The sequence below is a fragment of the Charadrius vociferus genome, unplaced genomic scaffold, assembly GCF_000708025.1.
Source record: "Charadrius vociferus isolate BGI_N301 unplaced genomic scaffold, ASM70802v2 scaffold636, whole genome shotgun sequence".
Lineage (NCBI taxonomy): Eukaryota > Metazoa > Chordata > Aves > Charadriiformes > Charadriidae > Charadrius > Charadrius vociferus.
In genome coordinates, this window is record NW_009649189.1 from 1484820 (window position 1) to 1504036 (window position 19217).

Genomic DNA, 19217 nt, shown 5'->3' on the forward strand with positions numbered 1-19217 from the left:
CTTCCCCATTTTGCTACTAGTAATTTGATTTACATTTGCAGAGATTGCCACAGCAGCCGAGCTGGCTGAGCAAGCTGTAGTGGCTACGGCTGCTGAAAGAGTATCGAAAATTGGTTTGGGCTTCTGGTATTCTTGAGCTGAGAGAAGATAGGGCATTGTTAAAACGTACCTCCTTTGATCCTCAGAACTTCGTAGGTAATGGGTTATCTTGTGGAAAGGTTTCCAAGGTTTTTTCTGATTCTGATTTCTGATACTGTTCATCCTATGGATGAGGGCGGGACAAGGCTGACTTTTCAGCAGTGTTTTGGTACCATCTGCACTCTGACAAATCAAGGAAATACCTTCTGTATCAGTATTCCTCTGTGAGTATCTCAGAGGTGCCAGTCGCAGCAACAGCGTGAGCAGCAGGATGATGAAATATGTAACAGCCACATCAGAAGGCAGTGTGAGTATCTGCGCTGAGTGTGTTTCATCCCAGGTGCTTAATGGCTTTGGGGACAAGAAGGGAACATTACAGTTGTGCGCACTACAGCTCCACCACAGACCTTGCAGTGTTTGACCGGCACTTGAAAACCAACTCACGCAGCCTGTGAGGGCCAGGGAGCAGAAGGTGCTGGTTCTGTCTGCAGGTGGAGGGGCAGAGGGAAAGCGTGGTTGGGAGAGGCACTGCAGGAGCAGGTGAGCTTTTGGCAGCAAGGTCAGTGTAGCTATGGAGGAGGTGAGGCGGGTGATCCAAGTCAGGGTTGGAAAAGCACAAGTGATAGGTAGCATGGATGACCCCGTACAGGAAGGAATGTGGCCTGAAGGGTGTTCTCAGGGTTTCTCTGAGGTGGACTTGCTAGTTTTGCGTTTTTAGAATCATGAAATAGTTTGGGTTGGAAGGGACCTTTAAAGGCCATCTAGTGCAACACCCCTGCAATGACCACGGACATCTTCAACTAGACCAGGTTGCTCAGAGCCCTGTCCAACCTGGCCCTGAATGTTGCCAGGGATGGGACATCCACCATCTCTCTGGGCAACCTGGGCCAGTGTCTCGCCACCCTCACTGAAAAATTTCTTCCTTTTATCTAATCTAAATCTCCCCTCTTCCAGTTTGAAGCCTTTACCCCTCGTCCTATCGCTACATGCCCTTGTAAAAAGTCCCCCTCACCAGCCTTCTTGTAGACCCCCTTCAGATACTGGAAGGAGCTCTAAGGTCTCTCCAGAGCCTTCTCTTCTCCAGGCTGAACAACCCTGACTCTCTCAGCCTGTCCTCCCAGCAGAGGGGCTTCAGCCCTCACAGCATCTCCGGGGCCTCCTCTGGCCCCGCTCCAACAGCTCTGTGTCCTTCTGCTGTTGGGACCCCCTCAGCTGAAGGCAGCACTGCAGGGGGGTCTCACCAGAGCAAAGGGGCAGAATCCCCTCCCTCCCCCTGCTGGCCACACTGCTGGGGATGCAGCCCAGGATGTGGGTGGCTTTTTGGGCTGCCAGCGCACATTGCTGGTGCATGGTGAGCTTCTCATCAACAAACACCCTGAGTCCTTCTCCTCAGGGCTGCTCTCCAGCCACTTGTGCTTCGGATTGGCCTGACCCATGTGCAGGACCTTGCACTTGGCCTTGTTCACCTTCATGAGGCTTGCACAGGCCCACCTCTCCATGTCCCACCTGCCCATGTCCCTCTGGATGGCATCTCTTCCCTCCAGCATGTTGACAGCTCCACACAGCTTGGTGTTGTCAGCAAACTTGCTGAGGGTGCACTCCATCCATGTCACCAACAAAGATATTAAACAGTGCTGGTCCCACTACTGACCCTTGAGGAACACTGCTTATCATTTAATACTCGGTTTCCTCCATGTCCTATGTGACAAAGTTGAATGAATTTTGTGGGGATTTCACTGTGCCCATTCCACTTGTGCTAATCCACAAGATTCTGGGTGTTTCTTTCAGGGCCGCTGTGGACATGTGCTAGTAACAATTGACCATTTAATGCTAAAATGGAATAAAATATACAGGTGATCCCTGTGGGACACTGACTGTGGTATTTTGTTATCCTAGGACATCGGCAGCTGACAAAAAGAGCCAATCTTGCATGGGAAGGAGACGTACCTCTGGCACACGGAGATCTTGGCATCGCATCTATGTTTTGGGAAAAGGTGCAAGAGCACTGTCTTGTTTTGAGAGTGTTAAGTGGAGGTTCTGTGGTTATACACAACCTGATTTTCATGAAGTTGGTGTTGTCTGCAATATTCTGAGGCTGTTTCCAGAAGAACCGAGTCCTGCTGTAGGAGAGAGGAAGGTGTTCCCTCCCTTCTCCCCTGCACACTCGTTTGAAGAAAACTCTTTCCTGACACCTACCTCTTGCAGATTCTGGGCTGCTTTTCGGGAATCTGTAAATGGGAGTAAGATGCCATGAAGTTTTGTTGTTTATACAGATTGTTCTTTAAAAAATTATGTTTGGTATTTTTGTTCTGAGAAAATAAACCAACCTGAGAACCACTACTGGCAGCACTTGTGCCATCTTATTGTTCAAGAGTCCTTTTGGTGTAAGGAGCTGGAATTTGGAAATAGGGTCTGGTTTGCTGCTGTCTAGCTAGCTCCCTGCTTGGGCAACAGCATGTTATGCTCTTTGTTTTGGCTGAACATTCCTCTGGATGTTGATACTAAATTTCAGATTACTTAAGAATACCAGCTTTATCCCCTACAAATATTGCTGAGTCCTCTAGCTTCGATCCAGTTGGTTTCCTTTTGGAGCAAAATCCACTGTGTACTGCCCGTGTCTCTCTGAACATACACCTTTGTGGTGTCGCTGAGACTTATTACGTGCAAAATCAAATGCTGCTTAGTGGTGGCAGGTAGATGCAAAACTAGCAAGAAGCCATGGAGGAGGAGGAACCTGGTAACATGCAATGATGTTTTCATGGTATTTGTCCTGTCCATATTTGACTAGGATGGATAATGTCTTCTCAACATGATTCAGTGCCTTGTTGTTGACTTGCTGGGCAGGGAGGGTTGCCTGTGGTCACTGGGTGATCCAAGGGGGCCTCTTGCCAGGAGAGAAATGTCTGAAGCATTCCTGTTCTGCCAGCGTCTTTATGGCTCTTGGATTCCTTACCACCACGCTCTGACAGTGTCTTAAAATAAAATGCCTGCTCAGTAGGATGTCCCAAAGAGGGGGCGGAGGGGAAAGGTTAGGAAAGCTTTGGGTTGGCAGCATCTGGCAAGCACACTTCTGGAGCCTGCTACTTGTTCTGGTCCTCTGTGCTTTTGGAGAAAGGTTGGCTTGGTCTCTGAGAGGAGGTCAAATCCTGCTGTGCTGTTTAGTTTGAAGAAAAGAGACCTAAAGGGAGTGCAGGGTTTGGGGTTTGTCATCTGTCCCCTAAGAACAAACAGTGATTAGTTTTTTCCCAGATCTGCTTTTTTCCAGAAGGCTCCACAAACCTTCCTGATGATCAGAAAGGAAGAAATGGAGTTAATGATACTAATTCTCTTAATCGTACACTGTGATGCTTTGTCCTGATGAATGGCATGCAGCGATAATCCGCACCTGAAACGCAAGTGTTGTATGGAAGGTTGTCGGCGAGACTTTTAACTGAGCTGGGCCGGCAACTAAAATTGCTCGCTCTGATGAAAAGATCCCAGCGTTGGGCTCTCCCTTGTCCACCGGCCGGCTCCTTGGGTTTGGACTTCCACAGCCATTGTGGAGAACAGCTTCCCAGCTGTCCTCCTGTCCCAGGCAGCCTTCTCCTGTCAGCTTGGCGTTGCTCTTTGCTAGGAGGGTGTTAAAACTGTCCGCGCACGGGTCCCCGTTGGGCTGGCAGTCAGGGGAGGTGGATGTCTTGCCGAGTCCTTTTGCCTGGGTCGACACTAGGTGGCAATACCTCCCTGGTAATGCTTTGCCGAAGGCAGGTCGTTCAGGGGATCGTTTCTGGTAAGCTTTAAATCTGGATACTGGTCTTTTTCTCTACAAATTGTTCCAATAACTTGCTTTGATCAGAAGCTGATGACTCTTCCCTACAAGAAGTGAAGAACTTTGTGCTTCCTGACTGTTGGGGTAAGATAGCTCTGAAGAGCTAAATGTGGCCGAGTTTTCCAGGAGGAGACAGCTGTGGCTTTCATGGAGCCTCCTCAGCCCCTGCTCTGACGCGAGCCGTGCTGGCATTCCTCCGACAGCCTTTGGGTGCTTGGGTTGAGCGAGCACGGGCAGCTGGATCTGCTCATGGAAACTTGGCACATCCCTGTCCATCGGTGACCTTGCAAAGGCAGGACCTTCCGCTCTCCAAACCGTAGGGACAAAACTCATGGGGAAGGTGTTGCGCCTGCTAAATCTGGAATGTAGAAGTGTATGTTGGTGGGATGGCTCGCTGTGGCGAGGAGCTTTGTAAGTCACTGGAAGGTTTGCTTCTGGCGTCAGCTGCCTGCTACCAGCTGTGCACACTGCAGGAACGGCAACTGCCCTTCCCTGAGCTGTCGCCCAGCCCAGGCCAGTAGCTTGTGTTTGACGTACAGCCCTTCTCCAGGTTGATGGTCCATTTACTGCTGTGTGAGACACTTTCTGTGCTTAACTAGACTTTGCTGAAGGGCATTTTTCCATTTTTCTTGACCAAGTAATGATGAAAAATTACTTTCCTGATTTTTTTTTTTTTTTTTTTTAATTAAAGGAAGAAATGCAAACTTTCAGCCTCTGGGCGGAATCAAAGATGTGTGTGAATCTTGACTTGGCATTAAAACAGAAATAGAAGTCCTTGAGCAAAACAGACAAAAATCTCTACAGGGAGCCACGCTTTCTTATTGTTAACCAAAAAAATGTGGACCTTTGAGAAGTTTGCTCCTGGAATTTTTATTTTTGGCCAAAATGGCTCTTCCTTCCCCCTCCATTAAATAGTTTGACAAATATCTCCAGCATGTTCCCTAGAGAAACTGTTCTAAAGGCTGGTTACAGTTTAAAAGTGGTCTTGTATTTCCAGTTTGGGTTTATCAAATGTCAGCTTGCAGCTTCTGAGCTTTGCCGAGCGTTTGCTCAATTAAAATATTATCTGATATCATATGATGTTTTCCTGGCACCAGTGTTTAACCAGAACCTGAGATGTTGTGTACCCTCGACCCATCCGTTCAGCTCTTTGTGCTGCAAGACAAAGATAAACCCTGTGTGAAGTGTGAGTCACAGCCCCTGTGTGCCACCTGTGGGTCAGGTCTCCCAGCTTGTCACCGCCTCTTGCAGCCCTCCTCCATGCCAGCGAGACCCTGAGCGACATGGAAAAGGAAACGAGACCCCTTTCGGTGCCTGTGCCTTCCTGTGGCAGCTGATGCTGGAACCCTGGAGAGCCTTGGTGAGTGGTGATGTCCCCACTGTGTTGTGGGCTGTGCTCTGCTAGGGGTGAGGGTAGGCTGAGATTGCCAGCAGGTAACCAAAACACTTGGGACGGTAGGGCTAAAGATGGGGCAAGACACCCAGGGCACATGGGGACTCTGCAGTGGGGATGGGGATGCTGGAAGGTGCTGCAGGTTTTGGCACCTCTGGTTACTGTCTGAACTCAGCCCTGCAGGGTGGTCATGGTTCTCCTGCCCTGGCACAGGCTGTTTGGGTGGGAGATGCAGCTTCTCAACCTTCATACAATGCGTAGGGCAGCCGAGCCTGAGCTGGTCCCATCAGTTCAGCCTTGGTGGGCGGCTCAGCACCCTCCACCATGGCCCGCAGCAATCCTGCTAGTCCATTGGGCCGGGTGCCTGCGGGCTCCTGCCACCGCCCATGTCCCCTCTGCTGGTGGCAGTGTCCTGGTGTAGACCAGAGGAGAGGCAGAACCGTTCCCTGTGGGGAGGGACCGAGGACCCCTGTGGTGTTGAAGCCCCTTACCTCTGCCCCATGCCCCCACACAGAAGGACAGCCTGGGATGGGGACAGGGGACTCCTGCCTTTTTATTTCAATTGCTGGCTCTGAAAGTCGGTGGAGCAGAAACCCCTCAGTGCCACCATCCACAGCTGAGCCCCACTGGGCACCAAACACGCCGGCTCCAGTGTGCTTCGCTCCCCTGCCCCCTCGTTTGTGTTGGCACGGGCCAACGAACGAAGCTGGTTTAATTGGCAGTTGTGTTTGTGGCCAGAGTGTTATGAAAAGGTTTTCTGTCTCCCTCTGTAAGTTACCCTGAATATGTTTTCACTCTTAATATAATATTCACTTCATTATTAGCTGAAAGAGGCTCTTTTCAGAGAGGGATTTTTATTTTTTTTCCCCCCTTCTTCCAAAAATATATTAAAAAGCCCCTTCATGCAGTGCTGCGCTGAGGGCTGGGATTGTCTGCTGGAGGGGAAGTGAGAAACCCGACGGTAAATGGGATTTACACAGAAATTCCTTTCTTCTCCCAGTGTGCTGGCAGCGCTGGCTGCGGCGGCTGGGCAGTGCCTGGCCGAGCGGCTGCGGGTGCTGGAGGAGGTGTGCATTGCTTACAGAACGACTGGGGGTACAGTTGCCTTCCCCTCTATGTGCAGTGTGGTCACTAAGGGGGTTCCCCACCTACCCGGCAGAGCAGAGGCTCCCCAGGGGCTCCTGGCACCCCAGGCTGGTGTTTCCAGACACAAATCCATCCAGCGGAGTCGGGGCCCGGCTGCAGGGAACCCCACATGTGCTGCACTGGCTGATCGGCTTACGCCGGCTTACCAGGGCGAAGGTGCATTCAGTATCTGCAAGGTTTTGGGAGCTTGTTCTCTGTTGGGTGGGTTTTGGGGCATGGGTTGCAGCTGGACCCCCATATTGTCATGTCGCTGCACCACTGCTCTTCTGGACTTTGCAAAATGCACAAGGTTTTGTCCCCAGCTTTGGACGAAACCCTGTGAGCTGCGGGAGCAGAGAGCTGCTCCTGGGGATGGTGTCGCACACGGAGCATCCAACCTGGCTCAGCCTTCATGGTCCTGGGGAAACACCTCTGCTTCCCTCTGAGGAGCATCCACAGCCCAGGAAAGCTCTTTTTTTGGTTGTTTGATGCATTTGGATGGTTTTGCATGGCCCCAGCCCCTGAGACGTGTAGGTGCGTGGGGTGGCAGGAAACAGCCATGCAGCCCATGGTGTCCTCGGCCAGGGAGAGCCCGTGGCTGGGTCAGGCTGGTGCTGCCCTTAGCCTTGTGCCGTCCCTGCAGCCCCAGCTCTGGGAGCTGCTGGCTTTTGGGGCAGCCCAAAGGCAACCAGTCAGAGCGAGGGGATGACTGCCTGGCCTGGGGCAGGAGGGACCCCTGGGCTGGCACTTGCGCTGCTGCTGAGGGGTGCCGGGATACCTCAGGATCCCTGGATCCCTGCTCCATCCCTCCAGGAGCTGATGTGAAGGCCCAGCGGAGCCTGGAGCATGTTCTCCGTTTCCCTGAAAGCAGCATACATATAAATCCTCCCCTCGTCAGGGCAGGCGGTGGCAATGGGACCCCTTCCCTCTGCTCCGCTGCCACCATTCCTTGCTATTCTGTGGAACGCATTAGGGCTGGTGCCATGCGCTGATGAGTATTCAAGACCTGGCCCTAATTGGGAACAATTAGCAGTTGTTTCAGCTAACGTACATCTGTTTGCTGTGGCTCCTGGGGCCGAGCGCTGTCTGACGGCTGCCACAAGCATCCCTATCCGGAGCAGGGACTGTGGCCAAGGCACCTCTGTGTGTGATGCAGCTCTTGGTTAAAGATGCTCTTGGGAGAAGCCTGGCTCGTGCAAGACTGAGCATCCCCAACCCCTCAGCTGGCCATTCTTGTCCCTCTCCAGCATGGTGGCTGTCCCCGCTGCAGATGCCAGCACGTCCCTGCTCCATGCCTTGCTCAGGTCAGGCTGTGGAGAGAGGCCACGGAAACGCTGCCGGAGCTGGACCCAGCTGATGTGACGTGGACCCATGACACCTCTCCTCCCTCCCAGGTTCCTGTTACAGCTCTGCTGTGCCAGACCCTTAGCTGGCCGGCGGGACAGCAGTGGGAGAAAGTGATTTGGGTGGTGGGGAGTTTGTATCCTGGTCACCAGCCTGTGGCAGGGTCTGTGGGGCAGCCCCCCAGCCCGGCACCCCCAATGGCTGGGGCTCTGTTCCCCCATCACGGCGCAGGACTGCCCTGGCTCTCCCTGGCACTGGCAGGGATGTGGGAGCTCTCTGATGTTCCTGGACTTCTTTCCAGCTTTTGGAAAAAGGTAAATCAGACTTGAAGAGTTTTTCCAGGGTCTTGCTGGTCTGTCCCCTGCCCTTTCCATGCACACCTTGTGTCCAGTGTACCCCAGTGTCTCCCCTGCCTCTCCCCCAGTAAGGAGTGTCCTCTTGCATAAAGCCAGACAGGAGCTGCGCCCAGCAGACAGCGGGGTGGAGTGTCTGGAGAAAGTAGTAGAGAAGGTTGTGGAGGGATGTGGGCAAAAGGAGACTCCAAATTTGCTTTACAACAGGACTGAAAGCTGAGGGTGGGATCGGGGCCCAGCTGGGGAATGGGAAGCGCTGGATGTGCTGCCCAGCACGGTGGGGAAAGGGCAATTCCCAGCTCTGCTCCCTGCAGAGAGATGCTGGTGCTTCCCTGGCCTTGCTTGCACTAGGGGTGCTGCATGCTGGTGGGGCTGGTCCCGACTGTGGAGGTCATGAAGGCTGGAGCCGATGTACCTATGGAAGACCTGGGCTTGGAGCAACAGATGGAAGGGTGGATGAGGAAACCACAGGGGCTTTGCCAGCAGCACCAAAGCTTTGTTCACAGAATCGTAGAATAATTTGGGTTGGAAGGGATGAGCATGGACATCTTCAACTAGACCAGGTTGCTCAGAGCCCCATCCAACCTGGCCGTGAAGGTTTCCAGGGATGGGGCAGCCACAGCTTCTCTGGGCAACCTGGGACAGTGCCTCACCACCTAGCATTATAGATATTTCTTCCTAATATCTAATCTAAATCTCCCCTCTTTCAGTGTATCACTCTCCTCCCTGATCAAGAGTCCCTCCCCAGCTTTCCTGTAGCCCCTTTAGGCACCGGAAGGGGCTCTAAGGTCTCTCTGGACCCTTCTCTTCTCCAGGCTGAACAACCCCAACTCTCAGCCTCTCCTCCCAGCAGAGGTGCTCCAGCCCTTTGATCATTCCAGAGCACTGAGCGGTCTCTTCCTTTGAGCTCTGGCTGCTCCACAAAACCCTCAATGAGCCCCAAAAACATCTCACCTGCAGGCTGGGGGGAGTGGGCCGCCCAGCTGGGGTGGGACACCAGAAGCTGGACAACCTGTGGTCTGTGAGATGGAGGGGCTGAGGAGGAGGAAGGTGGCCCAGCTGCTGGGGACCAGCTTGGTTTTCCATGGCCTCATATTTTCCTGTGCTGGAAAGTTTGCAGCGAAGGCGGAAAATGCAGCAGGCGGGAGGGGAGAGAGGGCGGGAGGGGCGGCGAGCGGGGCCGGCGGGGAAGGGTTTGCTTGGCCGGGGTGTTCGGGACGTTCTGTGTCTGCCAGGGCAGAGCCTGTGCTCTGACAGCCAGTGAGGGGGGGACACGGACCGATCCACGCCAAACCCCCGGGGCTTTGGGAAGCATGCTCTCCCAGGGTGGGTCAGGGATGGGGTTTGGGAGGAGGCAGGGCAGCTGAGCACTGCGTCGCCTTCCTGGCTCCCACGGGACAGGCTGGCAGCCCCGTGGGTTTTGCGTGTGCTGGGGATGCTCAGAGGGTGCGGGGGAACATGGGGAACCCAGGGAACGTAGGGCTGGGCTCAGGTTTGCTGCTGTGCTGCAGCTCAGCCGTGTGTCTCAGTGAGAACAAGTCCTTTTGCCACCCGAGACCGTCTTGTCACACAGACATCCCAAATCCTGCTTGGGCACCTCATTGCTGCTCCTGGGGGGAGGGGTTCAGCAAACCTGGCTTTACTGGCAGCCGTGAGCTGGGTGCAGAGTGGCTTGAACTTCTGGCTGGCTTCTCCCCTCAGTGCTGCCGGCACGGCTTGTGAGCAGCCACAGCAGTGCGGTGGGACCTGGCGGTCCCTCAGGCCAATCTCTGCTGCGTACCTGGAGGCAAGTTTGTTTTCCAGTCCTGGTTTTCAGAAGTATCGAGGGCTGGTGGGTCTGCCAGGACAGGGCAAAAGGATTAGGGATAGAGAGGAGGGGAAAAAGATAACTCAGAGGTACACCAGGACGAGGCAGAGGGCAGGAACAGGCGGGTTGAACATCAGGGGAAGAGACTCAGCTCAGTTTTCATCCTCTGCAAATACTCAGATGGACTCCTCTTGCCATGATCTTTCAGCAGCACAAGGGATTGCCCTGTCTTTAACCCTGTCGTTCTTTCCTCTTCTCTCCTGTCCCATCCCCACAGCTGTCTCCATCTCTTCCCTTCCGTGGAGCTGTGGTCCCAGTTGGGCAACAGCTCTCCTGCCTTCACCGTGTCCGACAGAGGCGAGTATTTCACGCCACCTTGGGGAGATCCACCAGCACCCGGGGAGCTGGGACCTGTGGTCCCGCACCACTCCGGGATGAGATGTTATCTCCAGAAGCTGACCTCCCCGATAACAGCGAGCCCATCTCCTCCAGCGACTCGGCACGTGCCTGGAGGGTTGGTGCCATTTGCAGTGACCGGCGGGGACTGGGGACAGAGACAGAGCAGAGCCATCCCGCAGCCCACCCCCGACACTGCTGGAGGAGCCTGGGGATGTGTGACCCACCTCACAGACTTGGTGACACATCAAAGAGCACCTTTTCTTAGCTCAGGACTTGTGCCCAAATGGCAGAGGTTGCCAGCTGGGGCGAGAGCCTTCGCCGCAGTCACCTGACCTTTAAAGAAAGGTGGTTGGAGAGATGGAGGGAGCAGAAATCCCTGAAAGATTATTTGTTTCTCACGAACTATCTTTAGGCGCCATCGGCAAAAGCCAAAAGTGCTGAGTTCTGCTAAATAAATATGGGAGCTTTGTGTTTTTTTTCCCCCAGAGGAGAACAGAATTAGTAAGTGAACGGTAAATAGTATTTTTGTTAGACATACCTGAGGGTTTCCATTCCAAGTTGCCATCTTGAGCTGTCGATACCGTGATGATGATGATGATGGACCTCAAACAGCACTGCCCCATCTTGTGAAAATATTTTTTGGAAAAGAAAAGGAGGCAGCCAGCTTACCCACCATGGCGCTGCTTTCTTTATTTTTTTTTTTTTTTGGTTAAACTTTGCGTTCGTGAGTATTTTCATAAAAGTTTGCACATGGAGATGTTTTTAAGCTAGAAGTAGGTCCCGCTGGTGCCACTCCAGTAGCAAAGTCCTTCCCCGGTGGGACGCACACCCCCAGGCTCCCTGCCTGCCCCCACCAGTGCCACCCTGGAGGGACAAGGTGCCCAGGGCAGTAGGGGTGGTCCTTGGCTGGTTCCAGTGGGGCTGAAGGGGATAGCGAGGAGGTCAGCTCACTTCTCTGGAACACGCTTGGGTCATCTTGGGTTTAATTCTTCACTGTTTTGGATTCCCAATGCCTGAAGTCCGACTCCACCACTGGGGTCGGGTCTGGACTTCCCAGTGGAGGGTTTGGGGATGGGGTGTGGGGCTGTGGGTGCTGGGCAGGCAAGGGGTATTTGCTGATCACTCAGGTGTGTAAGAGCCCGTCTGACCGGCCGGGCGCGATGAGGAGCAGAGTGACCGATCAGGAAACACCTGTTTGGATGAGAAGTCCAAAGCCCACAGGCGGTGGCAGGCAGCGGGGCAGAAGAACTCCGGGTTCATCTTGAGCAGAGCAGAAAATCTGTTACCCCAAAGTCAATCAAAATTCTGTGTCCCCAAGCTGGCTTTGCCAGGACATCAACATCTGTCCCTTGTAGAGAGAAAGCACTGGGGTAATTCAGTATTGCAGCAGCTCTTCTCCAGAGAGGGCCAAGTGGAGGTTGCGATGGAAATTGTTGTGCAACATCAGCACCCTGGTAAGCAGATTAGAACTTGCCCCTGGAGCTGCTCCTCTGGCCAGTTTAGAGATGATGGTCTCGTAGCATGCTCCACGTGGGGAGGAGAAGATGAAGGAGGTACTGAAGGAAGAAGCACATCAGAGAGGAGGTTGCTTGTACCAGCTGGTTTGTCAAGAGCAAGAAGTGACCGAACCTTGGGTAGGAACCATCAGAAAGAGGACTGTGACCTGAATGTGGACTGATTTGAGGCCCAGGAAGAGAAGAAATGCAACACGGCATCTCCCAGCACTGATGAGCTCTGTCCAGTAACAGGGAAGAGGACAGCAAGACCTCAGATATGTGCAAATACCAAAGGTTGCAAAGATGGGAGAGCTTCAGCCTGGGCTACTCCAGTCTGCTCACTACTCTTAGTCTGAACCTTACTGGAGAAGCTGAAACCAACCCAACCCAAAAGCCCTGGAAGTGCCGAAATTCTTCCTGTACTGCCCTGATGAGTCCATGCAGCTTGGAGGAAGGCATCTGCATCCAGCTACCACGGCTGTGCTCAACCTTGCAGCAAGTGTGACGAGGACTTCGACCACGAGGAGGACTTCGACCACAAGGAGGACTTTGACCACAGCACTGATGGTGTTGCCAGCAAGTTGGGGCTGGCGAAAGGCCACCTGTGGTGATGGGGCACCCAAGGGAGGCTGCAGGGTGACGGTGCCTTGACGTTGCACTGGAGACCTTTGGTTTGACTTAGCAACCAAATGGGCAGCTTGGCCCATTCAATAGTACGTTAAAACTATTTCCAGCAAGTTCCAGTCCTCACAGCCGTCTCTGCTCCTGGGGCAGCATGGTGTGGGCTTGGGCTTGGCTCTGCAGGGCTACTCCTGCCTTCCAGGGGGTGCTTTGGCCGTGGCCCTATTGAGGTCCAGCCTGCGAGCCCACACCAGTGTGAACTGGTGCAGATGTGCTGGGCCCGTGGCACCATTCAGAGGTGTCAGAGCAACACATGAGCTATGCACAAGGGTGGGCTGGGGATGCAGGAACTTTCTGCGAGGCCATGAGCATGCCCAGCACTGACCTTGGGGGTGGCAGGGCTTGAGGGTTCTCCCACACTTCCCAGATTGCCTGGGAGAAGGTTTCTTTTCCACCAAAGCAGTGGTGCTGGTGGCCAGGGTTCGTGCCCAGCACAGTAAGCCCCTTGTCTGGCACTTGCAGAGCTGCCTCCTGGATTGCGTTTGCTGGGATTTGGGCTGCTCCTTGGAGAGATGTGAGGGACTTGGTGCACAACCCTGGGGCACCCCAGAACCCCCCTTCCTCCTCCTGGGGTGCTCCCAGCCCCGATGTAGCGGGGCTCAGCCTCAGCCCACGTCCTGCCTGGCTCCAGGCTGCCCCGTGGTTCTCCCCTTCTCCTCTGGATCGTATTTATTTATTTATACGGTGAATGTAATAAAACTCCAGCAGGAAACGGAGGCGATTCCCTGCCATTCCCCGCAAGCCGGCCCTGGGCCGGGGTGAACAAGGAGGCGCATTGTGCGGCACAGCCCTGCCTGCCAGCGCCGAGCCGCGCGCGGGGCCGAGGGGCGAAGAAAGGGCCGTGTGTGTCTGTGCCTGAACCAGGACCCAGTGCCGACACCCTCGACGGCACCACAGGATGGGGCATCCTGGGGAAGAAGCTTCACTTTGAGGGGGAGGCAAGCGGGGCTGGGGATGAAAGGACTGCTGTGCTGGCTTGGGATGTCATCCGGGAGTGCCACAAAGCCTGCTCCCAGCACAGGGTGTCTCCTCTGCCTGTCCTTGGGCTGCCAGGAAACAGGGGTGGGCACTGAAGGTCAGCTGGGGGACAGACGATGGCCCCATGGCCCAGTCTGGTGGCTGTATGAGCTGCTTTTCCCAGAGCTGAGCCAGCTGAGAGGGAGCTCCAGCCCTTTCCCTGCCTCTGTCAGGCAGCTGCAGCAAACTGCACGTGGTGCCATCAGTAGGGTTCAGAGTGAACGCCTGCTGCCGATGCTCACCTGGGTCCTGTCCTCCCCCCAGAGAAGTCTGTAGGGGTGAGCAAAGTGGCAAGGGGCAGGACATGGCTCAATCCCCTTGGATGGCAAGGGGTTCCCCGTGGCCAGTGACGTGTGTCCCAGCCCCCCCAGAAGGCTGTAAGCAGCCCGTTGTGCTGCCAGCTGCGCTGCCAGCGCACTCACCAGCTAAAATACTGCAAGGGAGGTGTTGGAGGGCTGCCTGATGTCCCCTCTTGTCCCCTTGCTAGCCAGCTCCCCACCATGCTCCTAGCTGGGACTCCCCCAGGTCACCCCTCTTCCCTCCTGCCCTGTCCCCCGAGGCCCATGGCTGCACGTGGTCCCCATCCGTGTGCCGGTCCCTTGAGCTCCCAGGGTTCCTGGGGGGTATGGGGACATGCCCCATGCCATGTCTCCTGCCTGCTTCACGTCAACGCTGCATTGATGGGGGTGTTGCGGCCTGGGGACCCTGCGGCCAGGGAGGTGGGCTGGCTGGCAGCAGGACTGTCCCTCCGTGCCACCCCTGGTTTACAGTGGGCCACAGAGTGCCCACAGCTCCCCAGCTGCGGGGTGACCAGGCTGTAGAGAGGATCCCTGGGGTATTCTTGTCACCCCAAGTCCCTGAGCCCTGGCCATATTGTCCCCATGCTGTGGACTGAGGTTGTCACTGCAAACACACGCAGGGGACCCAAGGCCAGGTGATGACCTGGGGAGCTCAGGACATGGCATTGCCTGGGGACGCTGGTGTCACCCACCACCCCAGGATGCCTGTAGGACCCCACGGGGCAGGCAGAGGTCCCGGGAGGTGGGATGGTGGGATGGCGGGGGTAAAAAACTCCCGCCTTCTGCAGGAAATGTCTCCGCAGCCCCTCGGTGGTGGGGCAGAGACGTGGGCACTGCTGCCCGTGAGCAGGCAGGTTGTGCTGGGGGCAGCGGGGCAGGCAGGGACATTGTCCTGATGCCCCAAGGGCCACCGGGACGTTTGGGAAGAGATTTCCTTCCCCAGAATGGGGGATGGGGTCGTGCCCTGACCTGCATGGGAGGACAGGGCAGGGGGAGGAGGGAAAGGGTATGCGGCCCCTCGGGGACCCTGCAGAGCCTTTGGCATGGCTGGGGGCCCTGCCAGCCTGTGCTGTGCCAGCCGGACACTGGCAGCAGGGTGAGAGAAGGAGGGAACAGTCCTGTCCTCCAGGGGACACACACCAGGGTCCGGGTGTCTCAGCAGCCAGTAATGGGACGTCAGCGCTCAGCTGGGGGCCAGCAGGAACCCCCAGGACGTGAGGCTGGGATGCTCAGGGGTCCTTACCTGATGCCACCAGTGCTGCTGTGCCCGTGGTGCCCTTCCAGGAGTGGGTTTTCTGCCCAGTGGCACACGCCACAGAGCCCCATTGCAGCTGGGCGTACAGTGAGTGGGGCTGGTGATTCCCCCCGCTGGGGTTCCCGCTGCTGTAATTAATGCTGGAATCAGGGAAGAAATGGCTTTTCCCTCCCATTGGCACTGGCTGGGGCTGGGCAGGGTCTGTGCCACATCTTCACCCATCTCCTCCTGCCAGCACCAGGTTCCTCCACCTGTTTTTTTTCAGCATATGTCCCCCCAAAATCCCCATTGTCCCACACAGCTGCCACCTGCCCACTGGTGGGTCACTCACGAAGGCAGTGGGGCATGGAGCATCCCTTGTCCCATGGTGATGCGTGTGCGTCTGCATCAGACGGGATGGTGCCCGGGGGTCGGAAAGATTCAGGCTTGAGGATCACTCCTGCTGGTGCCCAGGAGGGTGTCCCCAAGGAGATGTTGGCCAGGGCAGGGGGCAGCCGCCCCTCTGGCCGGGTGGGTGCCAGCCTGTTGCCGCGCAGGGTGCCCAGCGTGGGGTGCTGCCAGGACGGAGGGGTCCACCTGCTCACCAACCCATCCGGCACCGGCACTGGCATCCCTTTGAAATCAAACCCACAGGCTTTTCGTGCCGGCTATTCCTGTGAAATACTTTGGGAAGGGAAAATTATCCCCCGCCCCAGATCCCTGAGGGACTGTGCCATCGCCCTCCCTCAGGGCTGGCAGGGAGAGCACAGGGTACTCTGGAGCCCACACTCATCCCTGGGCATGGCTGGTGGCCTGTCCTTGCTATTTGGGGTCTCCCTCCCTGCCCCAGCCCCTGCCTGCAAACCTGTGGCTGGGGGGAGCCGGGACCACCGAGGGTCGGTGGGGTTGGCAGGGCAGAGCCTGCGGGGCAGGGGCAGGAGTGAGGGCAGAGCTGGGCCCCTCACCACCCTGCAGCGAGTCCTGTCTGCCCTGGTGAAGGCTCGGTGGGACAGCACCCATGGCCCCCTCCCCAACTCCATCACCTGCTCCCCTGCCATATTGCCCTCCTCGATCATCCCCCTCCCCATCTCCATCACCCCCTCCTTGGCTCTATCACACACACACACACCCAACTCCATCACCCCCTCCTCAGCTCCATCACCCCCTCCTTGGCTCCATCAGCCCCCCACTCCATCACCCTCTCCCCAGCTGGATTGCCCCCTTCCCAACTCCCACCAGTGCTGTCCCTATCACAGGTGCCGGGGAGGATCCCCCAAACCCTGCCACCCTGGGAGGACCCACCATGTAGGGGCACAAGTGGCATCTCAGGAGCCTCTCTCTGCCCCAGGGCGGCAGTAAGGGAATTTTCTCCACTCGTGGCCCTCCCTGCTCTCCTCCCTGCTCCCCTCGCTCAGGCTCTTGCACAGGTTTGCAAGCGCTGTTGACGGGAAGAAAGGAAATGGGGCAAAGCTGCTGCCAGGAACCACAGGCTCCTGGGCTCCTGCGATATGGTCCTGCTCCGACAGCCTGGCCGCTTCCTGGTTAGGAATTCTGTGCAGCCTCTGTGAGCCCTTTCTTCCAGCTATTGATATTGGATTCCCAGTGCAGGGCCACTTCCAAAGCCGTAAATCTGCTGTGTTGCTCTACCTGGTGTTCTTGCTTTCAGTGCGAGACTTCCAGACCTGCTGGAGATCTCGGCTCCTGTGCGTGGCTGTGATGTCTCCATTCCGGTAGCGAGCATCGTGCTCGTCCCCTCCCTGGCGTACCCCAGGGGTGCGGGCACGGGTGGGCAGGTCACTCTTCAGCAGTGAGTGCAATGAAAGACTTGGCCAAGGGTTGGGATGGTGGGGGCACCCCCTGGCACCCCCATGCCCGCTGCTGCAGGTGGGGTGAAGCTCCGGGAAGGGCTCCATGGGTCCTTTGCTGTCCCCACTGTGGGTCCCTGAGGCTTGGGCAGGGCTTGGGCATCCCGTGAGATACCCCAGGAGGGTGTTGGGGTGGAGGGGAGCACCGCAGGGTGCAGGACAGAGGTGAGGGGTGGCCGCTCCTCCACATTAAAAGGAGCCCCTCGACTCTGAAAATCCGCGTGTTGCTCTTGGCTGGGCTGCGGCGCCTCCTGCCAAGAGCAACAGTTTTACATATTAAAGCAAAATTAAATTAAAAGGCATTTATTTGTGTGTTCGCCCCTGCCCCCTCCTATTAACCCTTTGCAGCCCACGCAGCAGGGTTGGGAGGGATGAGAGCACCCGTAGGGGTGAGCTGGGATGGTGGGGCTGGCACCCCGGGGTCCCATCCAGCCCCGGCCCGTGGGCTGCTGTGCCCACCGCCCGCCTAGAACCCCCGCTGGGCAGCCAGAGCTGGGTGCTGAGACCTTTGGGTGCTTCCAGGTGATGTTTCCAAGCTTTCCTTAGCAAACGGCTCCCTAAAGGGTGGCAGGAGTGGGGCTTGGGGGTGCCCTGGAGCGGTGGCAGTGCCACTCTTGGGTCCCTCACCCCACGCAGGACACACATCCTGGGGCTGGAGGGGTGGATGGGGTGAGGGACCCCAGGGACAAATCCTAGCACCCCGTGGGTGGCACCTCCATCCCATCAGCTGCAGACACAGCTGTGGCTTCCAGCTCATCCGTGGGTGATGGTTTGCCCCCAAAACCTGCACCGCAGCACAAAATACCCCCAACCCACCCATTTCTTAGAGCGCAGGAGGAGGAGCATGGCCCTAACCCAGGGTGCAAAGCCCCCTGAAGCTGGCCGCTGCTCCGTGCCACCCAGGCAGATGGAACAGTTCTTTCCGAGACACCCTGAAGCTTGGTGGCCAAGGGGACAAGGCCCCCTCCAGCACCCCAAATTACCTTTTTCCCAGGGTCCCGGAGCCGGGCAAGCAGTTGCCCTGTGCTAGAGGGAAATTCCAGGGCGACAGCTTATCTCCCGCACCATTACAATAACTGATAAGTGGCTCCCATGGAATTTCCTTATAGCGTTGAATCAGGGATGTTTAAATAATGTATGGCCGGGGTGTCAGCACGCAGCCGGCGATTAGGAGCCGCGTTGACAGGTTGTTATGTTGTTACTAAAGAAATCACAGGGCTGCAGGGACGCCTGGGGACAGCGTGGCGCCCAGACCCCCAGGCGCCAGCCCGAGCCTGTACCCAACATGCGCCGGGTGCCAGGTCTCCCAGAAGGGCACCCCGGGGACACCCTGCCCGAATTGGCCCCGGGACAGCTGTGCCGTTTGTGTGTGTCCCCTCCCCATCGCAAAGGGGTGCTTTGGGGATGGCACAGAGCACCCTGCACTGGCACCGCAGGGCCAAAGGTGGGATTGGCTGTGCCCGGGTGTGGGGGACAGCTGGTGGCATCCACTGATAGTGGTACAGGCAGCAAAGCCCGTCCCAGGGGTGCTGCTACCCTGAGCATGATTTCAACGCTGGCCTGAGCCCCCTTGGCTCCTCCAGCTGGGCACCCTCAGCCTCCCCTCGCCCCTGGCACGGCTGATCTTTCACCTGGCGAGTGGGAGACCAGATTTCGGGGGCTGGCAGCCCCAGCTCTGCCACGCTGACTTGTGTCACCACCCAGGAGTTGCCCTGGCCTCGCATGTCACCAGTGGCGGGTGACATCGCCCTCCCCTGCCCGTGGGCACGGGACACCCTGCCCTGCCGCCAGCCCCGGGTGACACCCGGGGACAGAGGGTGCCGGGCAGGGATGTGGCTCTCCCAGCCCACACTGTGGGTGCTGGGGCTGAGCCACTGTCCCCACTGTCCCACCATGGTGGACCCCCCAAACCCCATGGGCACCATTGCCAGGGTATGCACAGCTGCTCACCCCTGAACCCCAGCCATGGCACTGGTCGGGGTCCCAGCGGTGCCCCGGAGGGGTTTTGGGGCACCAGCGAGGCCACGCGTGTTCCTGTGCCCGGGTGTTGGGGGGTGCGGGGTGTGTGCACACGTGTGGCAAGTGTGTACATGCATGGGGGTGTGTGTGAGCATGTGTGTGCCAGGGCACACGGCTGTCCCCACGGGTGTGGGGGGCCACAGGGTGCGCTGAGCCTGGTGTGTGCACACCCGTGTGTGTGTGTGTGTGTGTGTGTGTCTGCACACGTGTCCCCACGTGTGTCAGCAGGGCCGGGGCAG